Source organism: Zonotrichia albicollis, chromosome 4 (genome assembly GCF_047830755.1).
Source record: "Zonotrichia albicollis isolate bZonAlb1 chromosome 4, bZonAlb1.hap1, whole genome shotgun sequence".
Taxonomy (NCBI): domain Eukaryota; kingdom Metazoa; phylum Chordata; class Aves; order Passeriformes; family Passerellidae; genus Zonotrichia; species Zonotrichia albicollis.
The window spans coordinates 28081232-28106989 of NC_133822.1; the positions used below are offsets into that span (position 1 = coordinate 28081232).

Sequence of the window (25758 nt, forward strand, 5' to 3'; positions counted from 1 at the left end):
CAAGGAAAAGCAGAAACACTATAAAAGAATGGATGGGACATGGAAAAATAATGAATTCTTTTGCCATGGCTCTAGGCCAAGAAGATGGAATTGCTGATAAGCAGGTGAATCATGTGAAAATGAGGTAAGATTATTCTCTTATTCTCCCCTTGGACACAGGGAGTCCGTTCTGAGGAAGGTGCTTTGATTAAATGGAAGTTGTTTCCAGGCTACACAACCTCCCTTCCTCTGTGTACAAGTGAGCCCCAAAGATCCATCTTAGCCAAAAAATGTACCAAATTCCTAAAGGAACAGGCTGCTAGCAGCCTTATAAGGAAGGTATGAAAGGCTTGGGGAAAGAAGGTTGTACAGGAGGGAAGAAAGTAATAGGGAATGACTTAGGAAAAATAACAAACCCTGAAGCTCCAAAAATTCAGTGAAATGAATCTCCCAAAGAGAGTACTCAAGTCCAGCAAGGGAGAACAGCCCTTAGTGACCAGCTTGAACCTCCCAAGATATAAGGATGGGATGAAGTGAAAATCACCCCCAGTTCTGCTCCTTCACCATTATCCTATCTGCTTTGTGCTGGAAATGTGTCTCTGTCATTCACAGAACAACTGCACATAAGAGAAGGGGAAAGAAGGAAAATCTGCACCGACTAGGATTCTGTGACCAATTGATTCCATGGCCACTGATCCCAGTGAATTTTAACAGGCTGATGCCAGCACAGTGTTATCTTCCTTTCATGGGGTGAAGTGATTTCATCAGGCTTTCCCTTTCAGTAAAGGGCCTGACTAAAGTGATATCTCTAAACGGGATTCTGATGGTAATATAGCCAGTGAAAAACCTGCAGGATGTGCAGGAAATTTCCATCCCTCTTTTGTCTCAGGTAGCCATGGCACGAGAGCAGTTTTTGTGACATTTCTGAAAGAAATGTCAATAAATCAACTCACTCAAGGGCCACATTAGCAGTGTAACCACTTTTTAAAAGAGTCTAGAAATAATATAAAGACCTCAGCTCTGTTCCAACATAAAGTTATGATTGTGAAGCACACCAAAGTGTGTGGGACATAAAACACAAACTGTTTTCAGAAGTACTTCTGGCTTTCTCTTGATGTAGCTTGATGCATAAGAGCAGTTTATAGATTGTCACTTGTTCCAACACTTAAAACATTTTTTTAAGTGTTGAAGGAAGAATTTCTGTTTTTTCTAGTTCTCTTTTTTCTATTTTCCCCCTTACATTTTGTCCAAAATTTAGAATTAAAAGTACTTAATGGAAATAACTGAAAATTTCAAAAGCTCAAAATGAAATGTTTTATAAACCAGCAATTTTTGTCCTAGCTGAAATGGCACAGAGTGCCATGAATAGAATAGATAGGAAATTATAGTTATCTCTGAATAATATTATTTGTAGAAAGTATCATAGAAAACAGACAAGAAGGTGAAACAAATCTTTATTGCTCTGGATGAGATGTTTCCTGTCACCTAAACCATGTTATCCAGCAGAACATTCTTATAATTTTATCCACTAACTCCATTTTTACTCAAAATCCATTAGACACTTCCCATTTCCAGGGAGTAAAGGCTGAGAAAACCACATAGGTGATCAAGATAGAAACTGACAATAAATAAAGTGTGAATTTATCTGACTGTGGAGGATGATCTGGTCTGATGTATGTGGTCATCTTTCTGTGGCTGCCATCCAGGATTCCCATCAGCCTGTTTGTGAGTTTGTCCTTGTACTCCCAAAACACCTCTAGCAATCCATCAGAAGCTGTGGAAAAACAGGTCCTGCACTAAACACAACTCTGTGCTGAAAGAGTGATATGAAAATATGAAGAATAATCTGTGAGGAGGGTAGTTTTATATTTCTAATCCCCATTCTTGAAATGACAATCTTCCTTCCAGATATACCTGTTATAGTTGGATAATGAGATGATTTGCTCTTGCAATTAAAGGAGAACTATTGTGTGACTATTAAGAAAAGCTTTAGTGATGTATAGTTATGTTATTGTAGTTTAGATGCCCTCTGTTCTCCCCATGGTTCCCTTTTCTCCCCCTGTGTTCTGCCATCAGACAAAAGCTGGGCTGTCTAGGGCAGGTACAAAGAAGGCTGCACAGGTATCCCTGGCATGGAGCAGCTGGGAATGGAAAAGCTTGGTGCTTAGGGGGGCAGCATGGCAACACTTGACCTCCAATCCAGTTACAAGAAAGCAGTTTCCACTGATAAATGGCACAGAAGAGCTACTGACTGACTTTGGGAGGGGCCAGGGCTGGCTGATGCAACCCCCAGGGGTATAAAAGACTGAGCATCCATCTTGAAGATAACCGGCCATAAGGCCTGTAGGGCAGTTTGTAAGACAGTCTGTAGGAGAGTCGGGGGTCACGCACGGTCGGGACGGACGGGACGAGAGATCTCTGCAGCCAAGTTGAGAAACTATCGGTTTATTACAAAGGGTGTGGGTGAAGGGCTTTGTTGCGAGCTGCCAGCTGCAGCTCGGAGCAGGGTTCAGAGAGGAGAGGCTTAAAGTGTAAGAGAATTAAAGGTTTAAGAGTGGAGAGCATGTAGAAAAAAGGGGGTGAAGAAGTGCAGAGGTGAGCGCGAAAAGAGAAGAGGAAGAGTGGAGGAAGGGCAGTGGAAGAGCAAGGAAAGAAAAGAGAGAGAGAGAAGCGGAAGAGAGCGAAGTTCCCGTTACAATACAATAAATCATCTTCAGTGTTGAATATTCAGATTCTCACTAACTAATATACATGCATATCCTATAGCATTTCTATACAACTTATAAGAATCACTACATTACCATACTGTTTTACATTTTAAACTCTAAATCTTACTCTTTGGACCCTTTCTGCCAAGCTGCAGGGTCTGCTCTGATCCTTGGACTTGCTTGCTTGCTTGCAGAGGATATTGATTCATCAAGAGGGGATTACTTTCGGCTGGCCACACTATTGTTTTCTAGTTGTTCAGTAACTAAGGGGTCTCAAAACTTGCTTTCATTTCAATCTCACTTACAGTTTCTATATTCTCGAAATCTTTTGCTAGGCAATCATATTTATAAGGCTTTCCTGTTCCATCCTCCCCAACAGAGGCCAGTTCCCCACACTGCAAATTTTTTGTTATATAGTCCTTTTGTTCTATTTTTGTTAAGGTTTGATAAACCTTTTTAAATTTTCAAAGTGAGCAGTTGTTTTTCACATACCTGAAATTAGAGCCCATATCTCAAAGTGTGTTTGTCATTTAATCATACAAGGAATAAAAGTATGGAGCAACTGATGCTTATGAGAGACTTAAGAATAATGAATAGGATTTTAAAAATACCAGCCCTACTGAGGTGACAACTCTGTTGTGCTTCAGCCTGGTGCAACAGGCCTTGTGTTTGTTTCTCTGTTGCCAGAAAAGCTTAACGGAGATTAAGGTTTTTATCAGTACTTGAAATTTTATTTTGATATCTCAGATTCCACAGAACATAACTCCGGGAAATAATACAATTTTCTTTCAGTAGCATTGATCCAGTTTGGATCTCATTTTATTTGGAGTTGCAACAAGTCAGAGGATTTATCTTAGTCACAAAATGAGGCACAGAAATGCCTTTGCTATAGATAAATTAAGATAAAATTGTATGATTGCATCTCATTCCTTTAGGTAGTTTAAGGTTAAAACAGTGTGGCACCAGGGCAGAGCTCTTACAGTGAACATTTTTTACAAAGGCCCCATCATCCTCCAAACCTCCAACTTTCCCAAAAACCTAGTCTCTGAACTTTGGTAAATTTGGTAAGATCTTTTGCCCTCACCCTTCCTAATGGCCTTCAAAATATGGGATTTTTTCCTCTTGGTTGTAGTTACTTATCCTTTCTTCTTAAAATATAAGATTTTTTTTTTTTTTTTAATCTGATTGGGTACTTTGCCAGATTATTGTATGCCATGAAGTGCCTCTGTCTCTGTGGATTGTTCTTCTTACTTGCTCAGAAGTTTAGGAAATTATTCTTTCCATCTCTGGCTGTAAAAGTTAGATTGAATGATCCTGGTTCCCTACTAATGTCTGGTGCTTAAGGTGGCCCAATAGTCCTTTTTGTTTTTCCCCACACAGGATTTAAATTTAGACTGTTCTCCACCCTAACATTTATCTGATGATAAGCAAATGCAAAATGAGTGTGAAAGACCACAAACTTGCACTCAATCAAAGTGCAAAGTAAGGACTTTTTTCTTCATTTGTCACACTTAGAGAAGTTTGAGTGCTGTTCTACAGATAAATCCACTCAGTTCACATTAGGTGAGTGGGAGAAGATTCCAGGCCAAAGAGATTGCACCACTCACCACATGATAAAAACTTGACCTGACAACCCCAAAATCTGCCCTCACATCAGTGACCTCAGTGGCTCTCTCCCCTTTTTCTCCAGTGATTTTCTTCATGCTCCATGAAATGTGCATTGCTATGACAGCCAGCAGAGCACTGAAAGATGGAAAACAAATATTGCAAATGTAAAGCTCTTGACTCACTGAGTTGATCTCCCAAAGGAGATATTTTGTCCTGTATGGGGTCTTCAAACTTGAAAACCACAAAATAACTTTATAAGAATTTGTGACAAAAAAAAAAAAAAGTTATTATTAGATCTCTAATTAGCCCTCAAATCCTCAAATTTCTGATTCCTTTTTGTCTTGTCCACTGTCCTTTGCTCCCACAACGCTCTTTAGCATAAATCAGGTGTTTGAAACAGCTCAAAGCAGTTGTGTTTGCAGTAGAAATTTTGCTTCTAATCACATGCAGTCCATACTGTTTGCTCCTTGTCTTGCTGAAGATAAAAGATTTTCCTAAAAGCAGCTGCCTGGCTAAGAACAGAACAGAGAAAGCTGAAATTCCAGGGATTAAATTGGATTTTCCCATGCAAGAGCATGTACACAGGGAGATTTCCCAGCCTGTTTATTCCTCTGTAGAGTCCAGTGAAGACAGCTTCAGAAGATCACAGATAACTCACATACTAGAAGAAGTTACTTCTCAGTGATGAATCCATACTAAATTTATCCCGATTCCAGAGCAGCAGTTTATAGTGCTATAGTTTATAGCAGTTTATGTTTTAAAAAAGAACCTCCTTTCCTTGCCTTCTGAGACTCAAGTTTCACTTGGGAAACTTCTCTCAACAGCTCTGGGTTGTTGTTTTTTTTTTCCTTCTCTTTCAAGTAAAATCATGAGCTGCTGAAATGTTCCAATGAGCTTTCAATTTAAGTTCTGTGGGATAGCGAGGCCCTCCAAATGGTCCCTGCAGAAGTGGCTCTTGGCAAAGGCAACACTCCTTTTTTATTTGGTTTCCTCTGTGAGGGTGAAATCCCCACCATGAGGACAGCTGTGGGCTGGAGAAGGAAGGTTCTGTATAATCCTGGGAGATAAATAGTTAAAATATTATTAATCTGAAAGTGGAAGGAGGGAATGCAGACCCTAATGGGTACACGAGATAAATAGCAAGGGTGCAAACTTGGGAATACAAACTTGGGAAGGAGGAAGGCAGACAAAAAGAAGAGGATGAGGGACATTGTCCTCTGCTCTCTGAGACTTCAGGGATGCCACTGAAAGGAAGATCTGCATGGGTACAGGATGCAAAAATAATTATTAGGAAGAGGCATGATAGTCAGATAACATCACGATAGGAAATCTGGAATGACTCATTTGTAGTGTTTTTATTCCTCAGTGAAATAGGTGGAAAACACATGGGAGAGCTGTAATCACAGAGGTTCTCATCATTCTCAGAGTGTCCAGCTGAGTGTAAAGAAAGGAACCTGCAATCAGGCTAAGCATACAGCTGGGCTGATATCTTTCTAATAGTCTGTTTTGGGGGTATTTTTGAGGCTTTTTTTGTTATAAATAGTTGCAAAATTCACTTTGTAAAATGGGTACCCAGTAGCAATAGCTGGAATGTAAGATGGTTCTGCTTGTTTTCCTTTGAGACTTTAGCTTGCAATCTGTAAGCTAATCTAAAAAACTGTAAGCAGACCTTTTTAAGCTAATCTAAAAAACTGTAAGCAGACCTTTTTGGCCCATGTGGAGTCATATCATTCCCTCCTGCCCGATTTGGATGGATTTTGAAGATAAAATTATATCACATGTAGGCCTCAGGTATAGCTTTTCAAATTTTCAATGTTTCAATGTGTAAAACCGTTTTGGTGGTTCTATGATAGCTATGGATAAGAAGGGAAATATTATTTTCTGGGCTGAAGCAGTGAATTCCAGATAGTGACATCATAAATTTCAATGGACCTTGGATACATGGGTTCAGTCATACACTTTAGGCATTGAGCACCTTCAATTCCCCAGCTGCAGAAATCAATCCATGAGAGGGACAGCTCCAGCTTCTTCTTGCCCATGTTTAAAAGCCTTTCCCATCTCTACAAAACATGTTGGCCATAAAAATGGATCAATCCAAGGAAGCAAAACCCCATTTTTTCTTGTAGATGAAATTAAGTAGTGTGAGAATTGAGAACATCAAGTCTCAAGGAGACTAGCTCCTGAGTTTGTGTTATTTATCTATTCTAACAATGCCAATCCCATGGAAAGGAAAGAGCTCATCATCTGCAACCATATAAAATAGTGTTAATAGTATGTGCCAAACACACATTTACTTCCAACAGGATTTTTCCAGTGGTTCCCATGTGTGTCTATTAAAATGTGTCTCGATATCAGGAGTCACCCAGGTATTCCAGGAGGAAAACAAAACAAAATCCTAGTTGAAACTGAATACTGCTGGCCATGTGCCTGAGGTTGCCTGTTAAAGCCAGAAAAGAGATAAGACTGAAATAATGTGAGGTAAGGATTGATGATGCAACTTCCCTCCCTCATTTTAAAAGGAAATAATGACCTGTTGGATTCCTGCCTTGCTTGCATTTAAATACAAACGCTTTCAGTCTCAACATCTTAAGGGTTGCAATCTTCTGCACAGAGGAAACCATCTTTAGTTTAGTGATGAAAGGAAACAGATGGTCTCTCCTTTATGCACTAATCTTCCTGTATGTTTCAGAAAATTAAGGTTTGGGAAGTGGAGTTGAGGCGGGGTGAATTCTTCTCCTGGGAGAGAATATTCAACAAAAATCACTTCAAGTAGATTCACTTAAAATTGTATCTCTTTTTGTGGGTAAGTAGTTCGCAGGCACATTGCCTATTGCTTTTCCAGAATATTAACAGCTTGTTTTAACAGTTCTCTATTGCACAACCTCTTTGTAGCCATCTTCTCTCTTCCCAATTTCATCTGGGTTGCACTGTGACAAAGCAATGCTGTCTCTGCTGCAAGTTCTATGTGGTTCACTACCAAAGTGTTCTTCACTTTAGGGTGAGGAAGGCAGATTTTCATCTGGGATTTGGTCTCATTCTTCTTCTTTTGTGCACTTGAGAGGAAAGACTTTCAGAATGAAATGTGTATCTAAAGAAATTTTGGAGAAAATTTCCAAGAAAATGTGTATCTGAAGAAATCAGTCAATTATGGATTACTTTGTGTCTAATATATTTATTATGACTTAATGTTTAATCTAATAATGTACAAGTACAGTATCAGACTTCCAGTGACCCTATAGGGAGACTTTCTGATTGAGACTTCCCTCTGTTTCCTGAGTTTTGGGTTAGTGGCAGGGTTTTGGTTGGTAATTTCGTTGTGGTTGGTTTGGTTTGGCATTTTGATACGTGACTTCTTTAAAGAACTGTCCTTAAGGTCCCCTCCACAGAACCACAGAATCATGGAACCATTAAGGTTGGAAAAGACCACCAAGATATCACGGCCAACTTCTGACCTTGTCAACTAAACCAGAGCACAGAGTGCCACATCCAGTTGTAAAGTGCCACATCCAGTTGTTTCTTGAACACCTCCAGGGATGGGGACTCGACCACACGCTGGACAGCCCATTCCAGACTTGGCAATCGTTTAAAATTGGAGAGCAAATTCAGCTTTGGATCAAGAAATAGAAAACTGGCCAGAAATTAGGGAACCTCGGGGTTGTATTTGCCTTGTGAAAAGCAAGCAGTCTGTACTTGCTGAGAAGGCACCAAAGGAGGAATTCTACCTTCCAATTTTTTTCAGTTCTCTGTTCAGAATTAATGAGCAGTGTAGATGGAGACACTGAACCTGTGGCAGTGGATCTGAGAGGACACATGAGCCTTTCTCAGTCATGTATTGGTCCTCAGAATTCTTTAGGGTGAGGCAGCACAAAGTATCACAGATCATTTCATGTTATTGTGCAATGGGAGATCGAGTGACAGTTTGGAGGCCAAAAGGTAACTCAGAGATATTTCAAATATGGGACAGGTTCGTAATGATGTTTCTGCTACTGAAAGGCTCAGCATGATGGGCTTTTGGTCACTACCAGCAATGTCATCATCAGGTGTAAATTTATTTTGAGATTTGCAGGCTGGATCCATGGGCCCAGGCCAGTGCTCTGAGATTCCACAAGGCCAAGGGCCCAGTCCTGCCTTGGGTCACACCAACCCCCTGCAGCTCCAGGCTGGGGCAGAGGGGCTGGAAAGAGGGGAAAGGCCCTGGGGGTGCTGGGGACAGCGGCTGGACAGGAGCCAGGTGTGCCCAGAGGGGCAGGAGGCCAATGACACCTGGGCTGTGCCAGCCATGGTGTGGCAGCAGGGCCAGGGCAGTGACTGTCCCCTGGGCTGGCACTGCTGGGGCCGCACCTCAGATCCTGGGGCACTTCTGGGAACCTCAGGACAAGAAATGGACATGGAGGGGCTGGAGCGTGTCCAGAGAAGGGAACGGAGCTGGGGAAGGGGCTGGAGCACCAGGAGGGGCTGAGGGAGCTGGGGGGGCTCAGCCTGGAGAAAAGGAGGCTCAGGGGGCCCTTCTGGCTGTGCACAACTCCCTGACAGGAGGGGACAGCTGGGGGGATCAGGCTCTGCTGCCAGGGAACAAGGGACAAGATGAGAGCTGTGCCTGGAGAGGTTCAGGTTGGACATCAGCAAGAAGAAGAGTGTGCAGGTAACTTTGCTGATAAATATGCCATATCTAATAACGTAGAATGATCCTAACCTCTTTCATGAGTAGTAACTGTCTACCACGCTAGGAGAAGCATGAAAGCCCATAAATATCTGGAACTCCCTTGAATGAAGGGGGAAAAAAACCCTCTTTCTATACTTGAAGCTTGCCAAAGCCGGAGGTAAAAATCTTAAAAGGGGGAAAGTGACAAATTTCCCTCAGCAAATGTAGAAACAGAAGGGGAAGTTACAAATACTTGCAAACTGTCAGTTCTTGCTTGTCTACCCACTTAATGGAAATATGAAAGCTATGCTGAGGAAAATCAGAGCAAATTTTCTGCTGTATTTTGACAGCCTTTTTTTCTGAGGATGTTTCTGATTTTTCACTACGTGTGCAGGAATAATGAGAATATGCAAGTCTCTATGGTCACAGGAGCCTGTTCATATTTCCTTACATGTTGACCATGATCATGAGAACTTCAGGAAAGTTGTGGTTATTATTTTAGAGAAACACTTCCACATTTTCAGCCTCCTGATTTTAATACTAACAGGTGACAGGAGGAATTGGTTAGTTCAGTGGTCCGGCCATGCTGCAGCACAAGCTGATCATGTTTCTTCAATATTTGATACGATGAGGCATTCCAATGCCTTCCAAGCAGGGTTCTAACATGCAAATGCACACACCATGCAAATGCACACACCATGACTCGAGAATTAGCACCGAGATGGCAAAGCCCAGTTTCAAAGGCCTTTGCAATTAAGTTGACCAAGACTTACTTTTCTTAAATCCAGCTGTTATGCTTCACTTTAGACACCTTTGTTGCTGGTTCTAATGAAAAACATTTGCAATGATATGTAACACAACCTGCTAATGTTCTGCAGAAGTGAAAGGTAAAGGCAGGTGTAGAGTTTCACTTAAGTGATTTCATAAATTAACTTTAATGTGACCTGTGGTTCCTTTGCCGAATAACAGGTTAGCAAATGAATTTGAATATGTATTATTTGTAAGATGAAAGCTAATGTCAGCCTCTGAATGGAATCCTGACAAGTTTTTATTGAGTAACAGTCTCTTATTATTTCTAGTGAATAATTCATGTCCTGAAGGTGGCTGTGGCAGAAAGACTGCATCACAACACATGAGACAAAACCAGACATTTATTTCGCACTTTAAGGTGTGCATTCAGATAAGAACAAGACTGAAAGCCTAATTCTCATTAGGGTTCAGTAATTCACAGCATCTGGAAGCAGCTTGGTGTGGAGCAGGCCCTAAGGAAGACAGCGGGGCTATGAGGCCAAAATGTTTTAAGGTCAAGAGGGTGTAGTTTCCTACAGGGATAGCACTCCCCTGCTCAGGGACCTTCTCATTAGCCCAGGGATAAGGGTGAGGAGATTTCCTTCATGCACCTGACACAGCCTTTCAGTGTAATGTGCTCTATTGCAAATAACCTCCTGCCTCCTGGATATCATGTAGTGTAGAATTACTGAATGATTTTCAAAATGTTATCAGTGAAATAAAATGCTGTTAAAGCACAGAAATGCTGGATTCTGTTGCCTGAAAGCACCCACTGAAACTAATGCCGTGAGTGAGACCAGTTTTTTATTCAGCAAGTAAAATGTCAAATTAAACACAGCTCTATTGATACACCAAGAAAAGAGTTCTTGGTATAATGCCAACATCAATAATTATAAAGGGGAGACAACAGCCTAAAAGGCATGGCTGGCAGACGTTTTAAAATATTTGTCCTTGGTGGAACCAGAGACTGATTTAGATTAAATTTAGGTTCCAAAGAAAAATAATATCTCAAAGGGCATATCATAAAACTTAACTGGTTTATTTGTTGCAAACCAGATCAAACAAAATACAGTACAATAAACATTTATTGGTTTTAAAATGGCAAAACAGCGCTGCAGTCAGATGAGTGAGTTGGTTCAGTACACAGTCAGTGAAGAGTTAGGGGATCAAGGGATGTGATTCTGCCTCTCTGCCCCTCTCTGCTGGGCCCCCCCTGCAGGGTTGCATCCAGCTCTGGGCCCAGCACAGCAAGGACAGGGAGCTGCTGGAGCCAGGCCAGAGCAGGGACACCAAGGGGATCAGAGGGATGGAGCAGCTCTGCTGGGAGGAAAGGCTGAGGGAATTGGGATTGTTCAGCCTGGAGAAGAGAAGGCTTTGGGGTCACCTCATTGTGGCCTTGCAGTGCCTGAAGGGAGCCCACAGGAAAAAGGGAGAAAGACTCTTGACAAGGGCCTGGAGTGACAGGAGAAGGGGCAATGGCTTCACACTGACAGAGAGCAGGGTTAGATGGGATATTGGGAAGAAATTGTTCCCTGTGAGTGTGGCAAGGCTTTGGAACACGTTTCTCAGAGAAGCTGTGGCTGCTCCATCCCGGGAATTGTCCAAGACCAGGATGTGAAAGGTGTCCTTGCCCACAGCAGGAGTCTAGGATGAGATGATCTTTAAGGTCCTTCCAAGCCAGGCCAATATTCTCTCTTCGTCTTTCTGGGTTTCAAATCTCTGTCGGTGTCTGTGAGCATGTGGCATGTTCTAGACAGTTCTGCATGTTGAAGAGAAGAAATTTAAATGGACAGATTCTGTCTCAGTTATGGCTCACCTCTTTATGACTTATCTCCAAAACGAAGCAGGTCCTGTGCGTGGAGGGCAGACAAAAGGTCTCCAAGCAAATATTAGCTATTAAAGTCTATTGAGTGGAAATCTGCCTTTAGTTTATGCAGTGGTCATGCACTTAGACAGTTAAGGCAGAGCCTATTGCCAGTGGGTGATCTAAACATTTTCTGCCAGGTCCTGAGAGAAATCACTGTGACTGAGGTTTTTGAAAGAAGAAAAGACTCATTAGTTCATTCACTATTCTCCAACCAGTCGTGCATGAGCCCATGGTGGTGCAGAGCACAAATATGGATTGAGCTACATTGAACATTCATAAGTGACACTGGTGACAAGTACCTGGGACAAGGCAACTTGTCCATAAGAGAAAAAAAGTTTATTGTGACTTCCTGCTGCTCTGGCTCAGCAGCCTGTTTGCAATGAAGAGAACACATTGCACAGGCAGGGAGCTCATCTCAGAGGCAGAGAGAATAATGTCCCTGGACGTGATGGAGATAACTCAGGCCTTTGGGACCAAGTCCAACAAGACTGCAGTAGATGATCTTTCCTAACCATTATTTGATAGATCCACACTCTCAAAGTCCATACCCCTCCAAGGAATAAATCATCATTATCCTTTCAGAGCCAGTGAAGACTCTTCCATGCAGAATGCTTTTCTAAATGTATTTTGTCAAACTTTTCCTAAGACAGAAATTTCTAAGAAAGACAGTTTTCAAGGGGAGTTTCTTGGAGCTCTCTTATAAAAGAGTACTCATAAAACTGATGTACCTCTATTTTGGGAGAGAAAGCTATTCTGAGAGTTCTGGAGAAATGTTTTTGGTTTTCACCACTATTTTGTTAATAAGTACACTGGCTTCAAACGATCTCACATTCCTTAATACTTCTCAGGCAACTTAAAAAAATACTAAGTTAAAAGAAAGTGTTCTGCACCAAGCCATTGCCTGCTCTGATGTGGTGACAAATGCTATTTTGGGAATACTATATCTCTGTCAGAGATGTCTCATTGCAATGCATAGGTGTAATAACCCATGGAATCCTCTCCCTCTCCTACTGGAGTCAGATCAGTCCTGAAGTTTATCCACTTTTTCAACTGGCAATCACCTGATCTCACATATTGTGCTTGTTCTGAACATTAAAAGAACAGTCTGATCAACTGTCTGAAGCTGTAATAATGGCAGAGAGGATTTTTTTTTCATGATCAGATGCTCAAAAAATTATTTTCAAGTCTTAATTTTCATTCAAAATAGGAAAAAATATGTCAAAGCACAAAGATTTTATGCTGTCATTTTAAATTAGTGCTCTAAAGTTCCAAACGTCACTGTCTAAATAGTAAAAAAAATCCAAAGTATAATCTCTTTCCAGTGGTTACATTTGAATTTGTAATACACTTTTATAGTAATGGTATCTTTATGCTTACCAAAAATAAGACACTGCCTACTTACTCCAGATAAGAAGTTTTTCCTGTGCAGCCACAATGTTCTGTTATCCTTCACTTTCCATGTTGTGAAATTACTCTGCAAGTGCACAATTTTTTAGGAATTATTTACGATTGTCATTTGTTTGTGTCCTTTTCCAACCCCCTGTGAAAATTTGTTTCTTTCTACCTACCACTAGAACTGGAATTTCCCTTGAAAAATTTCAAATATCCATAGCATCATGCCAGGTCGCATCAAGTCATTCAGGCTTTCAAGACATAACATCAGCCCACACAATGTGACATGGTTGCTGCATCATGTCACAACTCTTCAGGGATATTATAGTTTTTTAATAAATGATTGTGGAAGTTACCATGGCTACAAACCCTCTTTATTCTGTTCAGATTTGAAACATTTCTTTATATATTGGCTAAACCACTCTTTCCTTCCCAGCAACAACATGAGTGTTTCAAATGTGCTTATTGTCAAGTTTCAAGGATGAGGAAACTCCTAGCATATTTCCATGTGGTTTTCATTATTTTGTTGATTTTTTTTTAATCCGCTGTGATTTCTTTCCTTGGGATAAATACAAAATATGAAATAAGGGATTTTATTGCTATTTAAATAGCACCTAAGAGGACTTAGCTGCTGTAGATAAGGACAACTCTAGCAGACTTGTGAAGGTCAAAGTGGGCAGTGTCTGGAGTAGGAGGCAGTGCCCTGTGAATGCCACTTGTCATCCCTGCTCAGTAATGCTCATATTTTTCTTAGAGTTGCCAGTGGTATTAAGCTGGAAGAGCTTGGCAGGACACCCTGTGGAAAAAGCATGACAAAGAAGCTTCATTTTCCACCCTAACACTGGGTAAGATTTGGAAGTTTTATCAATGGGTTTTATTTCTGGAATTCTAGTGTCCACTGTCAGCAAGTCCCAAAGTCTGGTGGTCTTTCCAAGAAAGTTTGTAATTCTCTTCCGAATTTGTAGCCAGATTTTGGGTGTTTCAGAGTCTGTGGAGGCATACAGCCTAGGAAAATCACCTCTGCTAACAAAAAGTAACTTTCTCTTGAGTTTTGCTCAAATAAAAGCAAAGACACATCTGGGTTCATCTTCCCCTTGTGTAGTTCTGGAACACTCTATGGCTGGTCTTACTAGGCTGAAAGGGAGAGAAACGTATTTCTCTTTTGCCTTTTTGCTTTTTATTTGTTTTTAATCATTTAGATTACATTATTATAATTTCCAGATTCTGTTGAAAAGTTGATCTTAGTTGTAAAATACATTACTTTAGGCCAAGTTTCTTTGCTTGCTGTCCTAGTTATGATTTTTAATATTTCCCAAAGAAATGAAAAGGAAATTTGTTGGAATTTGACCAGATGCTCTTTATCATAATTATCTAATATCTGTATTATGAAATGTGAAATCTAGGAATTTAAAATCAAGGAAAATAATTCTATCTTTTCCCTCTGGGGATTTTGCATATCATATCTTTATACACATTCTATTATTGGCATATATTAATTATATGCAATAATTACAATAATATATTGCTTATTAATATTTTAACTACATATGCTTTTGTATGTACATATTTTGAAGTGATTTCCTTTACTGTTAGGAAATCACTAGGACTAATTGCTAGAAAAGTAGCAGTTGGCAGGATGGAAGATCTTGATGGACATGTTTTAATAGAAAAACATCTATATTAGGAACCTTTTCTCTGTACTTCCTCAATTATATCATAAAAATGAAACAAATGTCAGTGATTAAAACTGTTTAAAAATAAATCTTTCCTTATCAAATGTGCATGCAAAAGTTAACAGTCTTAGGGGAGTTAAGGCTCCCATGTGACCAACAGCCACTCCATTAGATAGATTTGCATAGTTTTGTACACCCAGAGTCAGTGTGCAATTGATTTATTAAAAATATGGATATTGATCTAGTACCGATATCCAACTGTGATGGAAAAAGACTCTAACAGTTTAAAGTTAGAAAGTGCATGTTTATTGCAACGCCGGGCAGTGTGCGGGACAGCTCCCAAATACACACTGTGATTTACAGGTGATTACATAGTCCTTTTATCTATACAAGTATTGAATACCCAAAATACAAATACATATTCATAATTTTGGTACATCCCATTCCCCGCTTCATATGGTAATCAGCCCAAAAGCTATTAAGCATGCGTAGTTTGTTCCTTGAAATGGGTCAGTGGTCTCTTTCATGGGGAGGGGTCCCAAAATGAGGAAGTAAGTGAAGTCTTCCTAGTTCTGGCCATTCTACCTTTTCAATGCAAATATGACAAATGAACCCATTGGTAGAACTCCCATTCCCCATCTTCAGTAGTTTCAGAACAGAGGAGGCCTACAATTGTCTTATATTCCTAAATGCTATTTATCAGTTTCTATATTCTTCATTATAAACCCAGCTAACCAAACATTATGTTGACAAGCAGTCAATTATTAGTTAACTACCAACTCTTAACTTCATCAAGGCCTACCCATTTATTTTGATTAACTCCAATAAAGCTTATCTCTAACTAAAACCTCAGCTCCTCTAAAATCCCTAAATTCTTTAAAGTTTATGTCTCACAATGTCATTTTCCTTTGCCTTTTATTGGGTTGTTCCTTCCTGTGGTTATTTCCTGCAAATTCTCATGACTAATCTGTTTCTGAGGTGGCTCTTTTTGCAGCCAAACCTCATTCCCTGAATTAATTAGACTTTGTAAATCAGTGGGGGTGATGGCACCTGAAAAGAAAGTCAATGAAAGTGATGCAATTAGCCAATTTAAAATGTCACAAAAGGGTGACCAATTGTCTGATTTTTATCCTTTGGCAGTCACCTCACAGTGGGTTTGAAGGGACCATTTTCAGTTGGTTTGTGATCTGTGCCAATGCTCTCCTTTCTGTAATTTTTGCTATCCATTTCAGAGGGAAACTGAGATGGGCCAAATTTAATGCAGGCTTTACTGGAAATGGAGTCCTTTAATTTCTAATAACCACTCTATCTCAGTATGTAGTGATTTAAGATTGTGTAATTTAAAAAAAAAATAAATGTTATTATTTTCCATTAAATATTTCTTTGGTTTGTGAGCAAAACATAATTCTGAAAAGAAAGAGCAGAGGGAATGAATTTTATCTTTAGACTGTGATTCTCCTTGTGAAGCAGCAGGACAACCTCTCCCACACAGGAGTTCAGTTATTCCTCCAGGATTCCTGTTTTCCATAAAACAGTATCCTGACTGTGACGGTGGTCACAAGGGTTGCAGGTGAAGAGAGAGGCGAGAATGCTGACCTCATGTTCAGAAGGCTGATTTATTATTTTATTATATATATTACATTAGGACTATACTAAAAGAACTAGAGAGAAAAGTTCTCAGAAGGCTAGCTAAGCTAAGAATAGAAAAGAATGAATGACAAAGAAGCCCTTTCCGACTCTGTCCCAGAGAGAGCTCGGTCCTTGATTGGCCATTAATTATACACATCCAAGAGGGGCCACTCACAGTGCACCTGTTGCATTCCACAGCAGCAGATAACCATTGTTTACATTCTTTTTCTGGGGCCTTAGCTTCCCAGAAGGGAAAATCCTAAAGAAAGGATTTTTATGAAAATATGTCTGTGACATCTGACTCCTACCCTCAAACTCACCTCTTAGACATTATTGCATGCAGCGTCGTGGAAATGTTTTGATGATGTGTGCAGCTCTGTGAGTGTGAACACATGGATGTCAAGATCAGGGACAGAGTGACAAAACCCCAGCAAAATTACCTTTGCTTGGTATTGCTAGAATTCCAGAAATCATTTTTTTTCTCCCATATGTCAGGGAGCAGCAAGGGTGAGGCAGGTGGGAGTAGCACTCCCATTCAGTGAACAGTCCCACAGAACCAAACAACATCAGAGAGGACGTGGAATGATAACCAAGGTTCTTGGGTCAGGCAAGAATCCAGTGATTAGCACTGGATTTTGGGCACTCATTGACAACCAGCTGAACATAAGCCAGCTGTGCCCAGATAGCCAAGAGGTCAATGGCACTTGGGCTGTGCAAGCCATGGTATGGCAGTCACTGTCCCCTGGGCTGGCGCTGCTGGAGCCACACCTCAAATCCTGTGTCCACTTCTGGGCCCTTCACTGCAAAATGGACATTGAGGGGCTGGAGCGTGTCCAGAGAAGGGAACGGAGCTGGGGAAGGGGCTGGAGCACCAGGAGGGACTGAGGGAGCTGGGGGGGCTCAGCCTGGAGAAAAGGAGGCTCAGGGGGCCCTTCTGGCTGTGCACAACTCCCTGACAGGAGGGGACAGCTGGGGGGGATCAGGCTCTGCTGCCAGGAAACAAGGGACAGGACAAGAGGAAATGGCCTCAAAGCTGTGCCAGGAGAGTTTCAGGTTGGACACCAGAAAGACTTTCTTCACTGAAAGGGCTGTTAGACACTGGAATGGGCTGTCCAGGGAGGATGTGGAGTCCCCATCCCTGGAGGTGTTCAAGAAATGACTCGACATGGCACTCAGTGCTCTTGGGCTGGGGGACACAGTGGTGTTTGGTGACAGGTTGGACTCATTGATCCTTGAGCTCTTTTCCAATCTCTGTGATCCTGTGACCCCCCCACATGTTTGCAGCAGCAAGGCAGGGCTGAGATCAAAGCAGCAGGTGCAGGCAATGACTGGGACACAGGGGACACGAGGCAGAGCAGAGGCACTGCCACTGTGCAGCTGCACCCAGATGAACCCCAGCTGCAGGGCGATGCTCCTGCGCTCTGGCACTTGTGTGCTTCCAGCACAAGTGCCATCCACCCAGGAAGTCTGGCGCAGCACACAGGACAGCAAGTGAGGCTGCCTGATACAGGACCTACCTCTGGGCCCCTGACAGTGCTGTTTGGTTACTGTGGCCCTGAGTAGCATGTACGCTTTCACTGCCCTCAGCTGCAGTTTCCCCACATGCACCATCTGCTCATTGCTCCAGTACCTCTCTGAGCCCAAGCCTGAGCAGCCATCTGTGGCTTTGGCTAGGTTAGAAGTGTTCCAGCACCCATCCCCATCATGCTGAGTGAATTTTCAGGGCTGATCTTGATTTGTTTGCACCATCAAATAAGCATGTTGCCATCACCCATCCTGCTTGCTCAGCTCAGGCCCTGGGGGACAGTGCTCTGGCCAGGTGCGTGCTGCATCTGCCCATCTTGTGGTCACCCTTGGTTTCTTGTTGTCCTTCACAGAGCAGCTCTATTCCTGTTGCTCCCTGGTGAAGGTCTGGTGCCTTTAGACCCCTCTTCAGTCACTGCTGGAAGAGTCAGGTACATGCAGGGGCTGTTCTGTTCTCAGGGAGTTTGAATTATGTTTCTGGGATGCCTGTATTCCCCCCTGTCTCTACAGAGGACACTGGGAAGGTAGGGCCCCCAAACTAGGTTGTGTGAACAGCAGCAACAGAGAGGGAGCAGACTACACTGGCAGAAAAAAGTCTCATGAGTGAGTGTCATGATAAATGTGCTGCTTTTGAGAGAGTGAAAAGGAAATCTAAGAGGAAGAGATAAGGAGAACAAAATGGTAAAATAATCTATAAAGAGAAGGTGTTGAATTGAGCTGAAAAACACTGCTAAGAGAATCTACAAGAGCTGGAAATTGTCAACCAGCACAGGACTGAGCAAGACATGCTCCAACCACAGACACGATAAATGAGAATTTCTTCTGTTTCTAACATTGTGTGTGAGCACAGTGTCCCTCAGTCCTCTTTCTGCAAATTTCATCTCAAGTCCAATGGCACATTTTACTCTCAGGCCAGAGGACTTACCACTCATGTCCTCTTTGCTCTCAGAAAGCCTTCCCTGTTTAATTCTGGGTTTTGAATAAAAAATAATCCTACAAGGAACTCCCATCCAGTGATACTGTGGGTGCTTCTGCATCTACTACAGCCACATCAACCCTATGTTCTGAATCCTTCGATGTGAGAAAGATATTCCTACCCTCTGTACTTGTTTGGCTTTTTGCTGGGAGACAAAGTCATCCTCTGCACAGAGTCAGTGTAAGATTCAGTTTGTCCACAGTAAGATTACACAAATTGTTTAATATAAAAAAATAAGTAGCCCTGGCAGTGTTTTTAAAAGCCTCGGCAATAGCACGTGGGAGGGATTTCATTATTCTGCAGAGTGGTTCTTCTTATGAGCAAAACGCAAACAGAACCAAAACTTTCCATTTCTCAATAGGCATCTAGTGGTTAAAGGGCCTCTTTTTTTAACACTGCACTGAATTATGACTGTACATTTCTAAATGGCAGCTGTTTTGAAGGCCCTGCACTCACTAAACGGTGCTCCAAGTATAATATCAGTGTTATGGATTGGATACTGGCAGCCGTTTTGCTCTAACCAATTAGTTAGCCAAAGATACAGAGAGGGGATAATTTCTAAAGTTCACAGTTTGAATTTTGACTAGAGACTAATAGTGGGTCATTGTGAAAAATGAGGTCTGACTTTGCTATGCTCTGAAGTGTGCTGTGAATCTCCTCTAAGTGTGACCAGACAGCTTTGGATTTTCCTGGAGAGAGGCTGAGTCACAGCTGTAAAGATTTTTTGGTGGATGGTGCCTTCAGTTCCGAGTAAGGTGAGTGGGAGCGTCTGCTACTCCCTCAGAACACATACAGAACAGCTGGGGAGCTGCTCCTTTGCTCAGCAATGAACTGGCCACTGATGCCAGCAGGCAAAAAGACAACTGGCTGATGAGAGCCTCTGAGCTGCAAGAATCTGCATGTCTCTCGGCTGTTGTCTGGGTCCAATCCAGCTAGCTCGAACCCTAGCCCACATGGTCTTGCATAGACAGAAATAAAAGACGAGAAGTGCTCTTCTCCGCATGGGGATGAGAGTCCTGTTTATTGGCTTGGGACAGAATGCTGTGGGCCCAGCAACCACCCAGGTGGAAAGGAGGGCATAACACACCTGCAGTGGAGTTTTACACCCGAGGATGGGGGTACATCCCCCCACCAGGGGGGATAACAGGGGAGTGTATGGGGGATAGACCATGTGATGGAAGAGGGGAAATACTCTACATGACATACCATACTCACTACAAATTTCCCATCACCTAGTGCAAAACAATAAGTAAATAAACTATTTAGCGCAATACAACACTGAGCCTCGGTCTCCTTTGAAGCACTATTCTGTGGGAAACTTGGAGAGAGCACTTGAGAAGTGTTAAGGCAAGGGGATGCTCCTGTCTCTGAGCAAACTGTCCCCTAGCCACACCATCAGCTGATTGCAGCCACTGCTCAGGAGCTTATGAGTGGCTGCAGGGCAAATGCTCCCTTGGCAAACACAACTCTGAGCCAAGCAAGGGAAAAGGTCAGGCTGAAGCTGCATGCCACAAAATCAGGATGTTGCAAAGATGGCTTTAAGGGAAACCTTTTAAACCAAGATTTACCAACATTATACTTTCCACCAGGATCTGATTTTCTGGTCCTAGCTCAAAGTCTGGCCTTCATAACACTGTCTGCCTCTTTTTCTTCTGCTGTGTGCATGTATTTTCAAGCTACTATACAAGATCCCAGCCTACAAACAGGTGAATAAAACTCAAATTTGCCAATATCTGCTCTTGGATTTGTGGGGGCTGACTCCACCAAAAGCAGGAGCACAACATCTGTGCCTCCGATGTAGCAATGCAGAGCACTTTGTGCAAACAAAAATAGAAGAAAATAATGGCAGAAATGTGCTGCTGAGCTCTTCAAAGCCATTCAGATGATTTAACGGTTGTGACAAAAGCTGTGTCAAATGATTCCCTTGCTTATCTGACAGCATCTAGATATGTCAGACATCCGAGCTCCATCACACGAGGCTTGGTGCTCTGATAATAAATATTGCTTGCCCCAGAGCTCTCTGCATGTCCATGGAGAGACGAGCTGCCAGGAGGGCCGCATGGAGCTGTGAACTGATTGAGATTAGCAGCAGCCATGGAACACCAGCTGTCTGTCCTTCATCTAGAAAGGAGCGAGCAGGGAGTAAACTTTAAAGAGATATACCAAGAAAGACATGGAATGCTATTTACACATTATGACTGGGAGTGTTCCCCATACATAGAGGGTAGAATAAAAAAATTGGGAGGAAATCTAACAGACAAGACAGGAATTTCTATCTGCAAAGGCAAAGGCAGGAATTGATATTGGCTGTGAAATCTATAACTGAAGGTTTGTTATCTGAGTTTCTTCCTTTTTGACCGCAGAAAACTTTTCTGCGTCTCATTTTCTTCCAGTGTAACATGTACACCCAGCAAATACTCCAGCTAAATCATTTCCAACCTCTGGATTGTTTGTGGACTGTTAAGTTTCTTTGCTTTGCTCTTCTTCCTAAATTGCATGCCAGTTTCTTGTCTTAATTACCGGAGTGAAGGAGGTTAAATACAATAGCAGAAAGTCACTCCTGAACATTCTAGAGCATTTTTTTTAATCCTAAATATCTGAAGTGCATGGGATTTCCATTAATAAAGACCAAAGTGTCTCTATAACCAATTTTTTTTTTAAATGCATACCTTTTATCTTTGTGGGCTGATTAAAATCCTCCCCAGTCTCCTCTTTCATTTACTCAAAAAATATATGTATGTTTTATTATCCAACTAGCAGTGCCTGTAGCAACTATCTGTGTCCTAAAATACAAACAGCAAAAAAGTTAATCTAGGATGATATCCAGGATGAGGGAATAGAGTCTTGGGCTGTAAAAGTCAGGGGTCAGCTGTGACACAGCACGGACAAGTCCCCCAGTCCCCTGTTCCTGTAGCAATGGGACTGGTGTGATGCCAGAGTTCAGGTCTGGAGATCCTTTGTTGTTTTGGTAACTAAAATTTATCTGCATGCCAAATGATGTTTCCTTTGGCCAGCAGGATAGTTTGTGTTCTGCCACTGGCAAGTTTTTTTGCTGTGAAAATAAACTCTGCTGATAGTTCATCAGATGAATTAGCTTTTGCCTCGATTTCCAGGTTTTTTTCAGGCCTCTGGCATGACTAGCTTTAACCTTCTGATGGTGCTTGTGTGATCTTCAACATCAGTCTTCTATGATAGTTTAGATGAGATCAATTTGCTTGTTTCCTTTGTCTCGAATAAACTGGCAGCTTGCACTTCTCCTCTCTTTAATGGCCAAAAGACCAGTTCTCTGTGTTCTTCCCCCCCAGGTTTCAGGGAGGTGAAAGGCCCATTGCAAGCTACCCACAGCAGAAGCAGAGGCGCCAAGAACCTCTGAGTGACACTGGCAGTGCTCTGTGTGCACCTGTGGCCAGGATTTTATAGGGTTTTAGAGAGTTATGGGGAAAAAGAATAAATCCAGCTTCTGTTCTTGGGGAGGAATATGATGTGGAGTTGTGGGAGTGCAGATGGTATAAGGATGGTTGGAGGTGGTTTTTGGTTTCCAGCTGTGGAGAAAGTGTGATTCTGTGTTTTACAGCAAAGAATTTCATGGGAAAAGGTTCTCTTCTCCCTTACCCCTCCCTGTTTGCTCTATAAGCACAGGGAGAAAAAGAAGGTAGGGAGTAAGGTAGGGGATATTTGTGCTTGTGGAAATAAAAGCTGAGGTTAACTGTGCTTTTCTTCATGAAGTACAGCAACAGCTAAACATTGGTGCATGAAAAATTACTACAATTTCTTTCTTTTTATTATTGCCATCATCAGAGCTTCTCTCAAAGCCATACTAAGCACAAGTATTTAAATATTAGGCTTCTTTAAAAGACTGAATCAAAATATCTGGAAGTAAATTGTTTTCATTCTACCCACAGTTGTAAATTTAACAAGACAAGGTCTCCTTTTCCCCCCTTTACTGATCTTGACAAGTGTTTGGCTGAATGCAGAATCACGTTCCTAGCAAACATCATTGTGCCACTCTAGTCTCTTCCCTGTGTTTGCTGACCCCATCCATCCCAGAACAGCTGCTTCTGCAATGGACTGGGAGGACTTTTATTAGTGGTGGGGAATTTTTATGCACTTTATTGGCCTGTATACATCTTTCACATGAATACAGAAGCTTTTTAGGCCTGTAAGATGAGCTGAGGTTTAGAATCACAGAATAGCCTGGGTTGGAAAGGGACCTTAAATATCATCTCACTCCAGTGCCTCCTCTGCCACGGGCAGTGACACCTTCCGCTATCCCAGGTTGCTCAGAGCTCCATCCAGCCTGGCCTGGAACACTGCCAGGGATCCAGGGGCAGCCACAGCTTCTCTGGGAAACCTGTGCCAGGGCCTCACCACCCTCACAGGAAACAATTTCTTCTCAATATCCAATCTAAACCTGCTCTCTGTCAGTGTGAAGCCATTGCCCCTTCTCCTGTCACTCCAGGCCCTTGTCAAGAGTCTTTTTCCCTTTTTCCTGTGGGCTCCCTTCAGGCACTGCAAGGCCACAATGAGGTGACCCCAAAGCCTTCTCTTCTCCAGGCTGAACAATCCCAATTCCCTCAGCCTTTCCTCCCAGCAGAGCTGCTCCATCCCTCTGATCCCCTTGGTGTCCTGGCTCTGGCCTGGCTCCAGCCGCTGCACATCCTTCCTCTGAGGCTATCCCAGAACTTTTTAGCCCCTCAATGAGGGGTCCTTGGAACCAGGATAACTTGTACCTTAAAGTGCAGCTTAGTGCAGCTGGCAGGTTTTGAACCTGTCATTTAAGAGCTGTTTAGGTGAAAACTTTTTAAAAAAAGTGTGCAAGGGAGGGGAGTTTAATTGCCCATAGCAGAGGCTGTCATGGTCTTTGGAGAGCATGTTACTGACCCTTTATAATTCTTGTAAATGCTCTTTGGACTGTAAAAGCATTTGGGTAACAGCCAACACTTTAATTGTGAGAGTCCATGGAAGGTCATGGCATTATCCAAGGAATATCTGTGTGCCTCATGGAGTCAGGTAGGAGAGGGCTGTGAGCCCCCTGTGCTCAGATGGTCCTTCCCAGCTCTGTAAGTGCAGGGACACCCTAGTGCTTCTTTCTGCTACCATTCTTCACCTAGCTCACCCAAAATCTGGGCTTGCTGGGAGGTGCCCTTCAAAATGTGCTGCACAACTTTCCTTTTCTTAAGAAGGGTCAGTGCTAGTCCTAAGCAGCTTGGCTATGGTCCTGTTAATTAAGTAGCTGTCACTGATTTAAAGGATGAATCAGCAGGGACTTCATTTGTTGCTGGCTGAGAGCATCCAAACAGTCAGTAAAGCTGCCAGGATGTGTTTAGTCCTACATATTCCTATGCTGTCCCCTCCACGTGACAGAGCCCTGTGTGGGGCTGAAACAAGTCTGGATTCACAAAGCTGACATGAAATGTCAATACTGCAAACCATTTCTGACATGCATGGGCTTATCCTAATCCAACTTAAGGTTTATGCAGACCCAGTCATTCATAAGTCCATCAGTCACCCAGCCCCTCATGTGTGCCCTGAGCCCCTGGAACAACACAGGGCCATCTGTTGCTTTAATGGAGGATTAATTTCTAGGAAAATCCAGTGCCCAGTATCAAAGCTGATATGCTTACATCCATGTTTGGCCAATTTTTTTAGTATTTTTATTCTGGGCAGGAGTTGAATCTCAACTGAGATAAATAATGTACATGCATATCTTGAGATTGAGCCAGCATGTGCAGTTTTCAGAGCAATGAAGTCAGATTTGCTCAGTCTTGTGACTTCAGGTGACGGCTTTGTCATTTTTTATCCTGAACCTGTAGATGTGTATGGAGATCGTCAGGAATTGTGTCTTTCTGAGGAAGAAAAATCATGCAAAAGAATTTAATTAATCATCGGCCTGGCTTGGAAGGAACCTTAAAAATCACCCAGTTCTACCTCTCTGCCATGGGCAGGGACACTTTCCACTAGCCCAGCTTGCTCAGAGCCCCATCCAACCCAGCCTGGAACACTTCCAGGGATGAGGCAGCCACAGCTACTCAGGCCAGCCTGTGCTAGGGCCTCACCACCCTCACAGGGAAGAAATCCTTCCTGATATCCAATCTAAACCTGTCAGTTTGATCATGATTCAGTGAAATTAACGTGGCAGGTAAATCTATTTATTTACTTAATCACTATTATTTTTAGCAGCAAATTAGAATGTCAGTACAGCTAAACATAAAATGGTTGTCGGAGGATAATGAGCAAGCCACTGTCAGTGTAAGGTAGGGGCCTGCACCTTCATTAAGTGGCATGATAAACTTTTTGGGAAGTATCTGTTTTCTTCAAGCTTTTTATTTTTCCTCAGGGAAAATGGTATGTTTAGGGGCAGGTCCACATTTCTGGAGGTTTCTGTTGTTTTTCTTCACCAACCTTTACTGTGGTAACTTCTGCCCTGGTGGTTTTCTGTGTATCTAATATACAATTCTAGCTCTTACTCAAAAACTATCTAGGTGGCTTTGAGTGTTGAGTCCCTGAGAGCTTGGAGCTCTGGCTGGTCCCAAGGATTTGAGCTGTACCTGAGCACTCCACCTTCACAAAAGTTTTAGCAGGATCCAGTGTTAGCACGCAAACCCAGACAATACTGGAATAGTGCTCACATAGGCCCTTTTCCCTTTATTCTTCATTCATAATACTCAAAATTAAATAGTTTCTCCAGATTTGTGTGATGTGTCTATTTTAACTGAGGGATTGAATGGTGTGACATGATTTTTCTTGGCACGAAATCCAACAGAAACTGTTCTTTTTCTTTTCCAGAAACAATCCCCATCTTTTCTTTTGGATGTCCTCATTTACAGCTTGGCTACAGCAGTAGATGGAAAAGCTTTTAACTAAGAGCTTGAGTACTGACTAGGAATAAACCTCTGTTCTTTCTCCATGTTGTTCTCTGCCTTTTGTTATTGCTTTTCAGTCTTTCAGAGAATCATTAAGGTCAGAAAAGA

The 25758-nt window shown here is 42.2% G+C and overlaps 1 protein-coding gene across 1 annotated transcript in view; it reads left to right on the top strand.

Annotated features, from left to right (window-relative positions):
• Positions 1-25758, top strand: part of LOC102075478 (potassium voltage-gated channel subfamily A member 1) — a 175235-nt gene that overhangs the window by 34273 nt on the left and 115204 nt on the right. The window lies entirely within an intron of this gene.